At 46.6% G+C, this 16,658-nt stretch overlaps 1 protein-coding gene across 4 annotated transcripts in view; it reads left to right on the top strand.

The window, feature by feature from the left end:
* The window catches only part of npas1 (neuronal PAS domain protein 1), a 625,083-nt gene that overhangs the window by 217,105 nt on the left and 391,320 nt on the right, over positions 1-16,658 (top strand). The window lies entirely within an intron of this gene.

Raw genomic sequence — 16,658 nt, 5'->3', positions numbered from 1 at the left:
AAAGGGCACATCCTGGATGGTGAGGGTCCTTAATAATGGATGCCACCCTCTTCAGGTGTCGCTTATTGAAGATGAATTGACTTGACTTTATTACTTACATCCTTCATATACATGACGAGTAAAAATCTTTACGTTACGTCTCCGTTCAAATGTGCAATCATAGTAATTTATAATAAACATTATGTACAACAGGATAGTCAATATAACATAGAAATACAGTTGTGTCAACATGAGTTAATCAGTCTGATGGCCTGGTGGAAGAAGCTGTCCCGGAGCCTGTTGGTCCTGGCTTTTATGCTGCGGTACCGTTTCCCGGGTGGTAGCAGCTGGAACAGTTTGTGGTTGGGGTGACTCAAGTCCCCAATGATCCTTCAGGCCCTTTTTACACACCTGTCTTTGTAAATGTCCTGAATCGTGGGAAGTTCACATCTCCAGATGCACTGGGCTGTCCGCACCACTCTCTGCAGAGTCCTGCGATTGAGGGAGGGTACAGTTCCCATACCAGGCAGTGATGCAGCCAGTCAGGATGCTCTCAATCACGCCCCTATAGAAAGGTCTTAAAATTTGGGGGAGTTCTTAGAATTTGGATGTCCTCAGTGGCGGGGAGTCTACAATCGGCCCTCCTTATCCGCAGGGGATTGGTTACGGGACCACCCCGCGGATACCAAAAAAGTGCAGATGCTCAAGTCCCTTATATAAAATGGCGTACTATATGCATATAACCTACGCACATCCTCCCGTATACTTTAAATCATCTCTAGATTATTTATAATACCTAATACAATGTAAATGCTATGTAAATAGTTGTTATACTGTATTGTTTGGGGAATAATGACAAGAAAAAAATGTCTGTACGTGTTCAGTACAGATGCAACCATTGTAGCTCTTCTGGGAACGCTGATACTGCCTGGGCATCAGCCGGTGATCTTTAAGTTCTTGAGGCTGTAGTGCTTTACATAGCTAGCCAGCCATCCCTTACTAGCCTTAAGCTCCTTCCTCTCACTCACAACACAAGTAGCAAATGAACGAGCGAGACGCGAGGCGAACTTCCGGGTTTTCCCGATCCGCGGTTGTTTGAATCCGCACACGCGGAACTCGCGGATAAGGAGGTGGATCTGCCTGAGCCTACAGCCCTCTGAAGCTTTTTCCTGTCCTGCGCGTTGGTGTTTCCACTCCAGACGTGTGTGATGCGTCCGGTCAGTATGGTCTCCATAGTACATCTGTAGAACTTTGCGAGACCCTTTGGTGATGTACCAAACCTCCTCAAACTCCAAACGAAATATAGCGGCTGTCATGTCTTCTTCTTAACTGCATCAATATGTTGGACCCAGGACAGGTCTTTGGAGTCGTTGACACTCAGGAACTTGAAACCGCGCACCTTTTTCCCGCTGCTGCGCCCTAGCCCAAACACGGGACAATTTACTAACTGTAGTAAATGCTGAAATATTCCCAGGAATATTACTGGCGTTTCCCTGGGTATGTGCCAGTATTTAGAAGGTGTAGATATTTGCAAGGCAAATATTTCCAACGCATTCCTTGAAGAATAGTAGGAGGAAACCAGGTCAGCTGGAGAAAACCCACACATTCCGTGGGGAGGCTGCACAAACACCTCGCAGAAAATGAGTATTGAACTCTGAACTCAGTTGCCTCAAGGTGAAAGAATGTCTACGCTACAGCGTCGCCCAGGGTGCGTTCAGTTTGTAGAGGACGACTTCGGGAAGGAGTCAGTATTTATTTGCAGATCCCAGGAGTTTGTCAGTATAAACTCAGACTGGCTTGTCTGAACTTACAGGGAGTTCTTGGGCGCTTTTCAAATGGCCGTTGGGGTTAATGAGTGTAATTGTATTCTCCATTGGATGTGATTGGGTTCACAGCCTTTCTTCTCATGCCATGGACCCCCTACCTTTAACCTAGAGGTCCGCAGATCCCAGACTGGGAAGCCCTGATCGTACAGGAGCAAGCTCAAAATACAGGAGGGACTCAGCAAGCCAGGCAGCATCTGCAGAAGACAATAAGCACTGGCCGAGAGCCTTCATTGGGACTGAGAAGGAAGAAGTCAGAATAAGAAGGTGTGAGTGGAGGGGGAGCGTGAGGAGTACAGGCCAGGTGACGGGGGAGGTAGATTGGTGGGGATGCGAGGATGAAGTAAGAAGTGGGAGGTGATTGGTGGGCAAGGTAAACTTTTGAAGCAGGAGGAATCTACTGGGAGAGGAGAGTGGACTATGGGAGAAAGGGAAGGAGTGGGGGAATCAGGGAGGTGATGGGCAGGGGAGAAGAGAAAGGTGAGAGGGGGGCTAAAATGGAGAGTAGAAAAAGAGAGAAATGGAGCAGGGGAGCTAATTATCGGAATTCAGTATCGATTACTTTGTTATGGATGGTTTGGGCTTTCCGCTGAGTGTGTTATTACCTGGGTGTCAGTCGGTATTGATTTGGAGTCCCTAGCTGAGTAAATGCTGAGATATTCCCGGGAATATTACCGGCATTCCCTGGAATATTACCGGCATTCCCTGGGTATGTGCCAGTATTTGGAATGTGTAGATATTTGCAAGGTGCAAATTATTTCCAGTTTGTTCCCACGGGAATGTTAGTGTTGGCATTCCAGGGAATTTTCAGGGGGAGGTCAACTAATTCTGATGACCGTGTTTTCAGAAAGTCTGTCCATTTTCAGTTCCTCACAGACTGCATAAGGCCTTAATTAGGCCATTTGGCCCATCGAGTATTTTCTGCCATTCCATCACGGCTGTTTTATTTTCCCACTCAACCCCATTCTCCTGCCTTCTCATCATGACATTTGATGCCCTGACCAATCAAGAACCTATCAACCTTCATGTTACATATACCCAGTGACTTGTCCTCCAGCACTGTCTGTGGCAATGAATTCCATAGATTCACCACTCTCTGGCTAAATAAGTTCTTCCTCATCTCTGGTCTAATGGGATGTCCTTGTATTCCGAGGCGGTACCCTTTGGTCCTGGCCTCGCCCACTGTTGGAAGCATCCTCTCCACATCTACTCTGCTGAGGTTTTCAATGAGATCCCCACTCATTCTGCTAAACTCCAGTGAGCACAGGCCCAGAGCCTTCGAATACGCCTCAAACGTTAACTCCTTCATTCCCGGGATCATTCCTGTGAACCACCTCTGTTCCTGCTCCAATGCCAGCACATCCATTCCTAGACAAGGGACGCAAAACTGCTCACAATACGCCAGAGCAAGCGGGATCTTCCGGTGGCCACCCGTTTTAATTCCACTTCGCATCCCCATTCCGTCATGTCAGCCCACGGCCTCCTCTACTGTCGCGATGAGGCCACACTCAGGCCACAGGAGCAACACCTTATATACCGTCTGGGTAGCCTCAAACCCGATGGCATGAACATCGATTTCTCGAACTTCCAGAATGTGCCCCCCCCCCCTTCAGAATTCCCCATCCCCATTTCCCTCTCACGTCCTTACCTGCCCATCGCCTCCCTCTGGTGCTCCTCCACCTTTTTCTTTCTTCCACGGCCTTCTGTCCTCTCCTGTCAGATTCCCCCTTCTCCAGCCCCGTATCTCTTTCACCAATCAACTTCCCGGCTCTTTACTTCACTCCTCCTCCTCCAGGTTCCACCTATCACTTTGTGTTCTTCTTCCCCTCCCCCCACCTCCTTACTCTGACTCCTCGACTGTTTTTTTCTCCAGTCCCTGCCGAAGAGTGTCGGCCTGAAACATCAGCTCCACTCTTTTCCACAGACGCTGCCTGGCCTGCTGAGCTCCTCCAGTATCTTGTCTGTATCGTTCACAATACTCCAAATGCAGCCTGGCCAATGCCTTCTAGTGCCTCAGCAGAAGAACCTTGCCTTTATATTTCAGTCCTCTCGAAATAAATGCTACCGCACGCTCTTCTGGTCGTCATGCTACAGGAAGGATGAGATTAGGCCAGAGTGGGTGCAGAAAAGATTCACAAGGACCTTGCCTGGATAGGAGGAATTAGATTACAAGGAAAGATTGGATAAACTGGAATTGTTTTCCCTGGATCAATAGGGTCTGAATGGTGACATAACAGAGGTATAAGAAATGTCATGTATTCTAGGTAGTTTAGAGAGTCAATGACTGTCCCATGGTTTGTTCGCTCCTTATGTGCTGTGTCGTACGACATGGGTGATCATGGTCTTTCCATGATTGCTTATGGCATATGTTTCTATAGAAATGGTTTGCCATTGCCTTCTTCTGGGCAGTGTCTTTACAAGACGGGCGGCCCCGGCCGTTATCAATATTTTTTAGAGATTGTCTGCCTGGCGTCAGTGGTCGCATAACCAGGACTTGTGATCTGCACCGGCTGCTCGTACGACCGTCCACCACCTGCCCCCATGGTTTCACGTGACCCTGATCGGGGGGCTAAGCAGGTGCTACACCTTGCCCAAGGGTGACCTGCAGGCTAGCAGAGGGAAGGAGCATCTTTTGTATCCTTTGGTAGAGATGTATCTCCATCGAACCACCCTTCTCTCATGGTAAGGCTGTAAAACTGGAGGAAATATGATGAAGGTGAGAAGGATGAGGTTTAAAAAGAAAATGAGGGGGTACAGTTTGCACACAAAGCATTACCTGGAATGAAGTGTCAGAGGAGGTGGTAGAGGCAGGGCTTAAAGGTGTGGAAATATGCATTGAACTTCAGATTTCTTTTAACCATTTGATGTAACAAAATGGAGTTGTACAAATCCCAGAGTGCTAAGCTAATATGTTGCAATATACGTACGTGGCTACAGGAAGTGTGCTTGCTAAAGGAATATGTGACTGCAAATTCCAAATGTACTGAGCATTGTGAAAAAATAAGGAAGTAACAGAGATGAGTCAACCACAGATTGAAGGTCACAACAAAAACAATGCTTTGTAAAGGCTGTGTTGTAAGTCTCCTACCATCCCTGGTGAGAGTGGAGAGGAACTTTGCCCTTGCAAGAAGTAGAGGGACTAGATAAAGAGGCGCTCAGTGTTGGTATTGCGTTTTGTGAGATCAGTGGAAAAATACTCGACAAAGGGATGAGGTGTTAGTGCAGATAGGTAGTGTTAATATAGAATAGATGTGATGGGCTGAAGGGTCTCTTTCTATGCGATATTCTGTTGCTCTATATCCCAGGTCTCTGGCACTGTGAGGCAGTGGTTGTATTAACTGCGTCACTGGATCTGTTTTAGATCTGGAGTGTGTGATATTATTTTCAAAACTTGTGCTAGTAATTATATGGAGTTCTTGGGAGTGTGTCAGTGTTTATAGGGAATTCCTGGGGATATTTTAACGTTTATTGTCATTTCACAGGAATGTGCCTCTATTTACTAGGATTTCGTGTTTGAGTGTACGAAGAATTCCTGGCCATTATTAACATTTGTGGGAAGATCCCACAAGTGCTTACAAGAAATTCCTAGTCACTTTCACCATTGAAAATGAATTTGGGAGGAAGGGGTTCGATATTCAGTTTTCCAAGAAGCTTGCCAGCATTCATAGGGAATTTTCTGGAATCTGACATTTACGTCTCTACCAAAGGCAAGACACTCCTTCCCTCCGCTAGCCTGCAGGTCACCCTTAGGCAAGGTGTAGCACCTGCTTAGCCCCCGATCAGGGTCACATGAAGACGTGGGAGCAGGTGGTGGGTGGTCGTACGAGCAGCCGGTGCAGATCACAAGTCCTGGTTATGCGACCACTGGTGCCAGGCAGACAATCTCTGAAGATTGTTGGCCATGGGGAGTCACCCGTCTTGTAAAGACTTTACCCAGAAGAAGGCAACGACAAACCACCCTGTAGAAAAATTTGCCAAGAACAATCATGGTTATGGAAAGACCATGATCGTCCATGTCATACAACACGGCAGATAATAATGATGTCATACGACATGGCTCGTAACAAACGAACGGCAACAGTTAAAGGGAGTTCCCCAGAGGCTGCCAGCAATCTCAAGGAATCCCAATGAACATTATCAGCATTTACAGAGGGTTCCTTTGTGTGTTTCAACCTTGTTCCTGGGAACTTGTATATTTTTCCTCTGCTCTACTGGGAAAATTCCATTGTGTTTAGGGAGTTCCTGGGTGTCTGTCAGCACTTACACAGAGTTGCCAGGAGTGTTTTACTAATTCAGAATCAGAATCAGGTTTATTATCACCAGCGTGTGACGTGAAATTTGTTAACTTAGCAGCAGCAGTTCAATGCAATACATAATCTAGCAGAGAGAAAAAATAATAAATAAAATTAAAAGAATAATAATAAATAAACAAGTAAATCAATTACATATATTGAATAGATTAAAAATAACTAGTTCAGCATTTACCTGGAGTTCTGGGCAGTGCATGAATATTCTCAGGAGTTGTTTAGTATTTACCGGGTATGCTCGAGGATGTATCAGTACACACAGGGTGTTCCCTGGAGTGTCTCACAGTATTTACACAAAGTCGCTGAAAGATTATTGGTATTGATAGGGTGTCCTTGAACAATTGTCAGCAATCATATGGAGTTTTCTGGGAGAATGTAGATATTTATAAGATACTCCCAGTATTATGTTAATATTTCCAGCATGTTCCTACTATATATCTTTGGTTCCCTGGATCATGTCAGTATTTATTTGAGTTCCCTGATACGTGTCGGTACTCACAGGATTGTGTCAGTTCCAATGTGTATGTCTCGACCACAGCCAATCCAAACCCAGTCTGACCACAGCCAATCCAAACCCAGTCTGACCACAGCTGATCCAAACCCAGTGTGACCACAGCCAATCCAAACCCAGTGTGACCACAGCCAATCCAAACCCAGTGTGACCACAGCCAATCCAAACCCAGAGTGACCACAGCCAATCCAAACCCAGTCTGACCACAGCCAATCCAAACCCAGAGTGACCATAGCCAATCCAAACCCAGTCTGACCACAGCCAATCCAAACCCAGAGTGACCACAACCAGTCCCATCTGGAACCATTACAAACCAGACCAGACTACAGCCAATCCAAACTAACCCCAAAAATACTCTGCAGATCAGGCAGCCACTGTGTAGAGGAATGTAGGGGACTTCTCATTAGAACAGGGTCACTAACCCAAAACGTTGCTAGTGTTTTTCTTTCCGTACAGATACTGCCTGACCTGCTGAATTCTTCCAGCAATTTTTGGTTTTTATTTCGACCTGACCTCAACCTATCCTGACCCAACCATGACTTTCTTAAACCTGACCACGACCCTTCTGACCCGTCCACAACCTATCCTGACCTGTCCACAACCGATCCTGACCTGACCATGACCTTTCTGACCTGTCCACAACCTATCCTGACCTGACCACGACCTTCCTGACCTGTTCACAACCGATCCTGACCTGACCACGACCTATCCTGACCTGACCACGACCTTTCTGACCTGTCCACAACTTACTCTAATCTGATCATGACCTACTTGACCTAACCATGACAGATCCTGACCTGGCCATGACCTATCCTGACCTGATCGTCACCTATCTTGACCTGACTGTGACCTACATTGATCAGACAAAACCGATCCTGACACAACCATCACTTTCTTTAATCTGAACATGACCTATACTGACCTGACCATGACCTTCCCTAACCTGACTCACTCTGAGGTCTTAATGTTTTTCCATAGCCAATCAATCCACATCTGTAGAAAGAACTGCTCCATCACACAGTGGCTCAGATGTAACCCAAGAATAGAAGGTCCAAAAGGAAATCTCCCTGAGCTGGATAAGGTTTGGCCCATCCTGACACCAACTGTTCCACAAGAATCCAGCCCATCATATAATTAGTTCCCTCAGGGTGTGTGGAGAGCCAGACCCCCAGTGGAAGGCCCAGAGCTCTGACACCAGGAAACAACCAAATTGCTGATTGGTGGGGGGTGGTTTGCATTCAACTGGGAGGCTCTGAGAGAGGACTGTACGTTTGGAGAGAAAAACCCACACAAAATGCAGGAGGAACTCGGCAGGTCAGGCAGCATCTATGGAGAAGAGTAAACAGTCAACGTTTCAGGCCGAGAAGTATCATCACAGCCCTTCATTTGGAGAGAGTTAAGCCTGCTTCAGCAACCCAGTCTCCATTACCAAAGGGAAGGAATGCATGGCTTCTCACCTTTGTCTGAGGAATGAGGTGACAAGTCTCGACAAGCCCTGGAGCAGAATGCACCACAGGGCTGGGCACATTGAGATGTCAGAAACATTAATATTAAAGAAGGAAAGATAATCTGTAGCTGTAGGGTAGCAGCCTGCACATTCTGCACTGTTGTCTGGCAGAGCATGAAGGGCACAACGGGATATGGGGAGGGAGCCTGGGACTGAGAGGGAACATGGATCAGCCATGATGTAATGGCGGAGCAGACTTGACGGGCCAAATGGCCTAATTCCGTTCCTGTATCTAAGAATGTCACATCGTCATCGATAAAGATTAATTTCATTTGTCATGCATCAAAACCTACAATGAAATGCATCATTTGCATCAACGACCGACACAGTCTGAAGTCGTGTGGGTGTGTGGGGTGCAGTCATGCTTCTGACACCAATGTAGCGCGCAGTCAGCTCGCTGACCCTAACGCATCCATCTTTTTGGAATGTGGGAGGAAACCAGAGCACCTGGAGGAAATCCACCTGGTCATGGGGAGAGCCTGCAAACTCCTCATAGACAATGGCGGTAACTGAACCCCGATCTTACAGCTGTACTGTAAAGATCAGGACAGGCAATAAATTCCGGCCTTCCCTGCGATGTCCAGATTTGCAAAGAAACTAAAGAAAAAGACGGGAAGAATCAGAGTCAGGTTTGTTCTCACTGGCATGAGTCGTGAAATTTGTTATATTTGTGGCAGCGGTCCAAAGCAATATATAATAGTAGAGGAAAAAATGTGAATTACAGTAAGTATATATAAAATAGTTAAATTAAGTATGTAGTTCAAAAATAGAAATAATAAAAGTAGTGAGACTGTGTTCATGGGCTCAATGTCCATTAAGAAATTGGACGGCAGAGGGGAAGAAGCTGTTCCTGAATCGTTAAGTTTGTGACTTCAGGCTCCTGTACCTCCTTCCTGATGGTAGCAATGAGAATAAGGCATGACCTGGGTGATGGTGGTCCTCAATAATGGACGCCACCTTTTTGAGGCAATGCTCCTTGAAGATAACAAGAAGATAACAACTCTGTGTACAAGATATTAAGAGGAATAGACAGAGTGGTCAGCCAGCACCTCTTCTCCAGGGCACCACTGCTCAGTACAAGAGGACATGGCTTTAAGGTAAGGGGAGGGAAGTTCAAGGGGGATATTAGAGGAGGGTTTTTCACTCAGAGAGTGGTTGGTGCGTGGAATGCACTGCCTGAGTCAGTGGTGGAGGCAGATACACTAGTGAAGTTTAAGAGATTACTAGACAGGTATATGGAGGAATTTAAGGTGGGGGGTTATATGGGAGGCAGGGTTTGAGGGTCGGCACAACATTGTGGGCCGAAGGGCCTGTAATGTGCTGTACTATTCTATGTTCTATGTAAGATGTCCTGGAGGCAGGTGTCCATGATGGAGCTGACTGAGTTTACAACTCTTTGCAGCTTACTTTGATCCTATGCAATAGCACCGCCCCCCACTCCCACCATACCAGACAATGATGCAGCCAGTTAGAATGCTCCCCGTGGTACATCTATAGAAATTTGTGAGTGTTCTGTGGTCTATGGTCCATAGACCATAGAACACAGAGCAGTCCAGCTCAGGAACAGGTGCAGTCCTGTCGGCAAACAATGCTGTGCCAAATTGATTGGTTGGTTGTCCGTTGTTTCCAACGACGACAGTTAGATTTGTGCAGTTGTGTTGTGTGTTCGAGGGCGGCTGCCGTGTCCAAGTTGTGAGCGACGGAGACGTCCACGATAGGGATGTGAAAACCCTGCCTGATCTGAAAGTGGAGCCACTGCTATCGCTTTCCTTCCTTGTCGGGCCGTGGTTCGTACTGCTCGGCGCCTCTCTTCCCAGATGCTGTGAGCGGTTCCAACCAGGCCTCACCAGCCACTCCGGACTTGCGCAGATTAATTGAATACAGAAGATGGGGCATTATATCGAATTTGAGTGAGGCCTGGTTTGGAGTGCTGTGTGCAGTTTTGGTCACCTAACTCCAGGAAAGAGGGAAATAAGGTTGAAAGAGTGCAGAGAAAATTTACAAGGATGTTGCTGGGACTGGAGAACCTGAGTAAAAAGAAAAGATGGAATAGGTTAGGACTTTATTCCTTGGAACATGGACGACTGAGGGGAGATTTGATCGAGGTGTAGAAAATTATGAGGGGTGTAGACAGGGTGAATGCAAGCAGGCTTTCTCCACTGCGGTTGGGTGGGACAACAATCAGAGGTCATGGGTGAAGGGTGAAAGGTGAATAGTTTAAGGGGAACATGAGGGAGAAACTTTTTCACTTAGAGGGATGTGAGAGTGTGGAGCTAGTGCTTGTGACCTCGATTTCAATGTTTAAAAGAAGTTTGGATAGTAGAGGTATCGAAGTCTATGGTCCCAGTGCAGGTTAATGGGACTAAGCAGTTTAATGGTTCAGCACAGACTAGATGGGCCAAAGGGCCTGCTTCTCTGCTGTACTTTTCTATGACTTACTTTATTACTTGTTGGGATCTGCCTCCAGTTAGTCATTCAGATCTCTAGGCCCTAGTTGCTAACTTACCTCAGAATTGCCCTCCCTTGATAATTTCGAGCTGCTTTGAATCCTGGACCCCAGGGTAGTGCTGGTGCGTTTGGTGTTACGCGGCGCTGGGGTGTTTGCTCAGCAGAGTTTCCCGCGCCTCGAGCGAGGGAGGGCGCAGAGGTGACTGATACCGCGGCGAGATTAGCTGCTTGGAGTAATTGGATTTTCGAGCCTTGTGATATTAGAGATGAGCTGCCTGATAGTCGCCTGCAGCAGGTTAGTTCAGTGAGGCTCGGCTCACAGTGCTACCAGCTCAGACTTGACACTGGATTACAGGAGATATCATTTATAAAACTGTGTCTGTACAACTGACTTCTACCCAATACAGACGCAGTGACTGTCCGTGTTTCTGGACGGGAAAGAAGGCTCACAGATGTTCCAGAATTCATTAGGAACTTTTGATATGTCACCAGGCCATGGGGAGCTTTGTACAGAGGGACCAATTTTTTTATGATTTATTTTTATTCTTTGAAATACAGCGCGGATCTTCGAGCAGCGCTGCCCAGCAACCCCCAGATTTAATCTGAGCCTAATCATGGGACGATCTCCAATGACCGATTAGCCTACTGACCGGTTGGTGCGTCTTTGGACAGTGGGAGGGAGCCGGAGCACCTGGAGGGAACCCCGCGAGGTCACGGGGAGAACGTACAAACTCCTTACCGGCAGCGGCCCGAGTTGAACCTGGGTCGGCTGTCCCGTCCTGCTAACCACTACGCTACCGTTCCGCCCCAGTGCACAGAGAATTGGAAACAGGGGCATCAACTCAGCCAGATCCATCATGGACGCTAGTCTCCCAACATCGAATGTGAAATGAATTATTAACGACACTCAATCTCCACTCAGAAATCGGATGGCAGAGGGGAAGAAGCTATTCCTGAATCCTTGAGTGTGTGCCTTCAGGCTCCTGTAACTCCTTCCCGACAGTAACAATGAGAAGAGGGCATGTCCCGGGTGATGGGGGTCCTTAATGATGGACACTGCCCTTCTGAGGCACCGCTCCTGAAGATATGCTGGATGCTGGGGAGGCTATGTGAATAAATTACAGTCAACGTTTCGGGCTGAAACCCTTTGGCAGGATTGACTGTACTTTTTTCCATAGTCGCTGCCTGGCCTGCTGAGTTTCTCCAAGTGTGTGTGTGTGTGTGTGTGTGCGCGTGCGTGCGTGCGTGAGTGTGTGTGTGTGTGTGTGTGTGTATGTGTGTGTGTGTGTGTGTGTGTGTGTGTGTGTGTGTGTGTGTGTGTGAGTGTGTGTGTTGGATTTCCAGCATCTGCAGATTTTCTCTTGTTTTGACTAGGTGAATGTGTTCTTATATACAGAAATACCTTTGGGAGTCCTCATTAATACGGACACACACCAGGGAACTGCCCTGGAGCTCCTGATCTTCCGTTTACAGTGAGTCACTATCTCAGCGAGCTGCCACTGCAAAGGAGTTAGCAGCAGTGTGTTAGTATTTATATCAGGGTTCCCTGAGAAAGTACTAACATTTATTGAGAGTCCCTGGGTGTGAGTTTTTAATTTTTAAAATTTGTTTAGAGATACAGCACGATAAGAGGCCCTTCCAGCCCAAAGGCAGCATCCATCGTTAAGGACCCCCACCACTCAAGACATCCCCTCTTCTCGTTGCTACCATCAAGGGGGAAGTACAGGAGCCTGAAGACACATACGCTATGTTTAGGAACAGCTTTCTCCCTTCCACCATCAGATTTCTGATAGCAATGAACATTATCCACTTTTTGCTCTCTTTTTTTTAAATATTTCTTTATAAATCCTAGTTTTCATGTATTCCACCATCTTGCTGCCGCAAAACAACAAATTCCATGTAATATGTCAGTGGAAATAAAGGTGATTTTGATAATCCAGTGTTTAAACTGACACCCGAGACAGTCATAGTTCCCAGCGGACTCCTCTGATATTTAATGTCCCCCAAGAGGACATGCCCAGTCTCTGGTTTAATTTCCCTTGTGAAAGGTGCCATTTCTGACAGTACTCACTCAGCACTGGGGAGTGCTGGCTCTCTGTGCTCGAAATATGAGGCTGGATCCCCTGTCTCAGGGGCAAGAGTGGGGCCTGCTGATCGACTGATTCCTACAGATGTACCGTGGAGAGCATTCTAATTGACTGCAACACTGTCTGGTATGGGGGTGGGGTGTACACGGCACAGGATCGAAGTAATCTGCGGAGATTTGTAAACTTAGTCAGCTCCATCAAGGCCACTAGCCTCCACAGTATCCAGAACATCTCAAGGAGCGGTGCCTCAAAAAGATGGCATCCATCATCAAGGTCTCATTGCTACCATTGGGAAGGAGGTGTAAAATCCTGAAGACACACACTCAGTGATTCAGGAACAGCTTCTTCCCCTCTGCCATCTGATTTCTGAATGGACATTGAACCCATAAACACTATCTCACTACTTTTTTATTTCTATTTTGGCACTACTTATTTAAGTTAAGTGTTTAGAATCAGAATCAGATTTATTATCATCGGCATGTGTCATGAAATTTGTTAGCTTAGTGGCAGCAGTTCAATGCAATACATAATAAATATAGAAAAAAAGTAAGTTATTCAATTACAGTAAGTATATATATGTGTGTGTATTGACTAGATTAAAAATAGTGCAAAAACAAATAATATATATTAAAAAAGACAGTGAGGTAGTGTTCATGGGTTCAATGTCCATTTAGGAATCAGATGGCAAAGGGGAACAAGCTGTTCCTGAATTGTTGAGTGTTCCTGAATTCAGGCTCCTGTACCTCCTCCCTGATCGTAACAGTGAAAAGAGGACATGTCCTGGGTTGGGGGGGGGGGTGTAAAAATATATATACTTACTGTAATTCATATTTTCTCTCTATTATTATGTATGGCATTGTACTGTTGCAGCAAAGACAACAAATTTCACGATACACACTGGTGGTATTAAACCTGAATCTGATTCTAAACACAAAGTACACTGCAGATGCTGTGGTCAAATCAAACACGTACAAACAAGCTGGAGGAGCTCAGCAGGTCGGGCAGCATCCGTTGAAACAAGCAATCAACGTTTCGGGCCGAGACCCTTCGTCAGGACTTGAAGGGTCTCGGCCCGAAACGTTGACTGTTCATTTCAATGGATGCTGCCCGACCTGCTGAGTTCCTCCAGCTTGTTTGTACGTGTTGAATCTGATTCTGTCTGCTCGTTTAGGTAACTACACTCTGGAGGGGAAGGTAGGGCGTGTATTTGTGGCTATATAAGGCCAGTGAGGAATGAGTGTGCTGCTGGACAAACTGATTAACTCGGGACTCCTCATTGAGATTGTCCCTCTGGGAACAGAAAGGCCCTGTCAGCATCAACCCAGGAAAGCAGGAGCTAATGTTCCTCACCCGTTCCAAACCCGTAACTGCACCACAACCGGCTCACTTGTGCTCCAGCTTACAACCTCATTGTTTCCTCCTGAGAGCCTGCTGTGAATTAGTCGTGGTCCGAAAGGCTCACCAAGCCCTCTGCTTTCTGGGGAGGCTGAAGAGAGCTGGACGAGGCACGTCAATATGCACAGCCTCCTACAGATGCGCAGTAGAGAGCGTCCTAACATATGCTGCATCACTGCATGGTACGGAAACTGCGCTGCGGTGGATAGGAAGAAGTGAGCTGGGGCAGTCAGCGCATTTTGCATGCCACGGTCCCGAGGAGGCGCGGGACTGCTTGGAGGGAGAGAGGGTTTAAAAGAAGCAAGCGGGGCAGTTGGCACATTTCGCGCACCAAAGTCCCAAGGAGAGATTGGATTGCGCATAATTAGGCACCTGGCAAAGAACAATAAAAATGTGTTAGGTTTAAGTGGACTGGTCATTGTGTGAGTGGGCCAGTGTTGGAGTGGAGAGTTGAGGCATACCAGTTGGTAGGTTAATTGGTCATTGTAAATTGTCCCATGATTAGGGTAGGATTAAATCGGGGGAGGAGTTGCTGGGTGGCATGGTTCAAAGGGCTATAACAGCCTATTCCTCACTGGATCTCAATAAATAAATAAAGCTATGTATTTATAAGCTATCTTATATTTATTGTTTTTATATTATTGTGTTCTTTATCTTATTTTGTTTTTTGTGCTACATCGGATCCAGAGTAACAATTATTTTGTTCTCCTTTACCCCTGTGTACTGGAAATGACATTAAGCCATCTAGATTTTGAATCCTGAATAAATAGCGTGTCTTCTCTGGAGAGGTATTTTATTTCTCCACAGCTTTCCTCCTCCCTTCTTTCCTTCTGCCCCCACCAGATCCTTCCTTCCCTCTCATGGAGTCAAAGAGAGATGCAGGAAACCAGACCCCGCTGCTCATCAAACCTGTGCTAACCATCAGCCACCTGTTTAGACCGATCCTATACAAATCCTTTTTTCTCTTCCCACATTCTCAACATTTTACCCAGATCTCACACACTAATGGTCATTTATAACTGCCAATTTGCTTACTGATGTGCACACCTTTGAGGGGAAACTGGAACCCCCAGGATGCCCAGGCAGTGAGAAGTAGAAAACGCGAACACCATACGACAGTTCCCGAGGTCAGTATTGAACCTGGGCCTCTGGCCCTGTGAGGCAAAGGCTTTACCAGCCACTCCTCTGTCCTCTGCTCTCCTCTTTTCTCTCTACTTCTTGTTATTTCCTCTTTCTCTCTCTTTCTGTGCTTTCATGTTATTTCTTTTTCTCTCTCCTTTCACTCTTTCACATTCTTCTCTTTTCTTTCTATCTTTCTTTCTATCATTGTCTTTTCCACTCTCTCTCCCTTTCTCTTTTATCCAATCTTCACCTGTCATTGTTTTCACTCTATCTCTCTTTCTCTCTCCTTATCACTCTCTTTATCTCTCTCTATATCTCTCTCTATCTACCGCATTCTCTATCTCTCTCTATCCCTCTCTCCATCGCCCTCTCTCCCATTCCTCCCTCTCCCCTCTCCCCCTCTTCCCTCTCCCTCTCTCTCTCCCCCTCTCTCCCCCTCTCTCTCCCTCCCTCCCTCTCTCTCTCCCTCTCTCTCTCCCTCTCTCTCTCTCCCTCCCACTCCCTCCCTCTCACTCTCTCTCCCTCCCTCCCTCCCTTCCTCTCTCTCTCTCTCTTTCTCTTTTTCTCGCCCCCTCCCCCTCCCTCCCTCTCTATCTCCATCTCCCTCTCCCTACCTTCCACACCAAGGTTAGGAAGTGAGGGATTGAGTTGAAGGCAATGCTGCCACAGTGGAAAACTCATCATAAATGTCATCACTGAATTGTAGAAATGTCACACAGTACATCCAGATTAAGAGGCACAGAAATAACTTGGGTAAAGATGAACTTTAAATTTGGAAACCTGGGTTCTCACTCACTTATTTACTATTTTAGAAAATTTGACAGAACTGGACCAGAGGCCTGCCATCAACAGACTATTTCATTTCCTCTCATGAGGAAGCGGATTATCCATCTGCATTGCTCTTTAATTGAGACACATTCTTCACCTGTTCCATCTTGACAGCGGGGGTGGTGGTATTGACTAGTCCATAGCCATTTCCGTGACAACTGCAACCCACAATGCTTTGTTTCTCCTGTTGGCCATAGTGGGACATCTATAGGCAATGTCTACCTGCTTTACTTCTAAAGCAACACTCCTCAGACTTCTGCTGAGTCTCTGCTTCCTCTTCAAGTCCTGGTTTACGTGCCTCTGGATTTTTTTTCAGTGGAATTGTGACTTTTGGATTCCTTCTGTCAAACTTACGAAGGAGTTGCCAATAGTTTGCCTGATCAGCCAATGATTCAGTGTCCATGGCAGAAATTAGCCTGTGAGGACCCATAAAGGTACACCTGGGCTATTCTGGTGTTTTTTTCCCAGAAGCCAGTTCTCCATTTGAGAAAATGGAGGACGTTCCACAGAGAAGCATGTGCTAACATGAGGGGTTGGACAAACTTGGCTTGTTTTCTCTGGAGAGGTGGAGTCTGAGAGGAGATCTGATAGAGGCTTATAAGATTATGAGGGGCACAGATAGAGTAGACAGAGGGTATCTGTTTCCAAGGG

This window comes from Hemitrygon akajei, chromosome 25, assembly GCF_048418815.1.
Source record: "Hemitrygon akajei chromosome 25, sHemAka1.3, whole genome shotgun sequence".
NCBI classification, from domain to species: domain Eukaryota; kingdom Metazoa; phylum Chordata; class Chondrichthyes; order Myliobatiformes; family Dasyatidae; genus Hemitrygon; species Hemitrygon akajei.
Note: the sequence above shows the minus strand (reverse complement) of the source record. Positions and strands in the feature narration are given on the sequence as shown.